The sequence below is a fragment of the Myotis brandtii genome, unplaced genomic scaffold (genome assembly GCF_000412655.1).
Source record: "Myotis brandtii unplaced genomic scaffold, ASM41265v1 scaffold1676, whole genome shotgun sequence".
Taxonomy (NCBI): Eukaryota; Metazoa; Chordata; class Mammalia; order Chiroptera; family Vespertilionidae; genus Myotis; species Myotis brandtii.
The window spans coordinates 35,566-37,936 of record NW_005356154.1 but is presented as its reverse complement, the minus strand read 5'-3'; positions in this window follow the sequence as shown (position 1 = coordinate 37,936).

Here is a 2,371-nt window from a genome sequence, read left to right as displayed (position 1 = left end):
CTTTGAGTAGGTTAATTGACAGAGTTTTAAAATCAAAGTTACTAAGGGCATACATCTTGACATTTTAACATCTTATGTTTAAACTACTATTTGAGAGGTTTAAAGAGAGGCTAAGAACCCTGGCCAGTGTGGCTAAGTTGGTTGGAGTATCATCCGATGCATCGAAGGGTCATGGGTTTGATTCTGGGTCAGGACACATGCCCAGGTTGCAGGTTTGATCCCTAGTCAGGGCATGTACAGGAGGCAAGCGATCGATGTTTCTATCTCACGTTGATCTCTCTCTCTCTCTCTCTCTCTCTCTCTCTCTCTCTCTTTCTTTCTCTCTCTCCCTTTTTCTCTTTCTAAAAAAACCAATGAAAACATATTCTCAGGTGAGGATTATACAAATAATTAAATAGAAGCTAAGAGACATGGAGGATAGATTGAAAAGGTCCAACATAATGTCTAAAATGAGTTCCAAAAGGAAGAACTAGAGAGAATGGGTGAGAGGCAATTTTTAAAGTGATGATTGAGAATTTTCCAGAGTTGATGAATGACGTGAGTCATAAGATTCAGAAGGTGTGAATTCTGAGTAGAATGAATAAAAATAAATCATATTTCTAGACACACCATAGTAAAATTGAGGAACAACAAAGACAAAAGAAAATCTCTTAAGATTAACTTGTTCCAGATCATGGAGCTAGTAAATGGTGAAACCAGTATTCAAACACAACATATTTTATTATGAATACCAGATCATATATTTACAGGCTCTCATTTACAGATGAGTAATTGAGGCCAAGAGGTGGCAGAGATATGCTTTAGGATCTTAATAGTAGTAGGTCTTGATGTTATACTGGCCCCTTTACTTCAGTAGTAGGAGAATGCTTGTTGTGAGTGGTAAGAGGAATCATGCTATACCTTGAAAACAATAAATTATGGATTTCAGACTGTTGTTTCCAGGGTGATCAGCAGACACTATAGAACATAGTTAATAAGAACATCCTACACTTATGTAGTACTTACCATGTTACAGACATTGTTCTAAGTTTTTAACATAGCAATCCATTTAATTCTCATTCCAACACAGTGAGTTAGGTACCAATCTTATCAGTTTTCAGATGAGGAAATTAAGGTGCACAGTGATTTTCCAAGGTCACAAAACTGGTAAGTGCAAGAACGGGATTTATACCCTAGGTAGTCTGGTTGCAGTCCTTAACATTTACACTATACTGCCCCGAGCTCAAACAAAATAAATCCTGTGAAGTCAGGAACTACGTCTGTCTTGTTCACTGCTGTATTCATAAGATCCAGTGCAATGCCTGGCACATAATAGATACTCAATAAATATTCATTACTTTAATGAAGTCATAAATGAGTAAACTTGGTTTGTAATGCATATCCAGTGTGGCTGTATGGACTGAACTGTTTCACTATCAGCTAGCTACTTAGTAATAGTGAAATTTCTTGCAAATAGAATCAGCTTGTTTCATGTGATGTCAAGCGTCTTGGCAATTATAGTTGTACCTTAAAACCCTTTGTTTGCAACATCATCTTTGTCCTGCAGACTTAGTGAACTGCTTAAGTGGATCCTCTGATTCTGATTCCCACCTTTAAATTGTAACAGAAACCTAGATGCCACTTGCTGTCTTGTGACTGGGCTCAGAGGCAACAGGACCGTGGGTAGAGAGAGTCCCAATTATGATTTTAAAATGTGGGTCTGTAACACAACAAGAGACAGCTGGAAGCTATCCACATCCTGAGTGTTCTCTGGGGGGCTGCTAGATCATGTGACCACAGAGCATGCAGATTCTTAGCAGAATGAAATAACCAACATGCTTATAACTTAAAAACATCTGAGAGGCAATGGGAAGCCATCTGTCTCTTAGCTCTGAGACCAAACTCATGGCTAGTATTAGGCCTCTTGTGTATTACAGCTCCATTTTGTGCTTAATTCAAACCAGAATCCTATTGAAATAGACTCCTAAAAAAGCCTAACAGCCTAGTGGGTAATCACTCTCCTAAAAATGCCATCTCTCTGCCTTCACTCTGGGACCCTTATGTGGCACTATACAGTTTTTAAAGTTTTAACACAATAACATTCCACTTAAAAGATGGCAGAGACCTCCTTGTCTGTTTTATGCCTCAGAATATACAGCTACATTCACAATTTAATAATTGGGCTTCTCAGGTTGATAATACAACTTGATAAAACGAATGTATTAATCACTGTTTAATATGATTATACCTACTCAGGGCTACTGGTCTGAGCACCTAGCTTGAAGTGATGAGTCTTTTCAGTAATTGATAAAAGACTAATGTAATAATGCAACTGATTCTATTATTTTTTTTTACATTAGACAAAGCAGTTGTTCTTTTTGATTTTTTTACC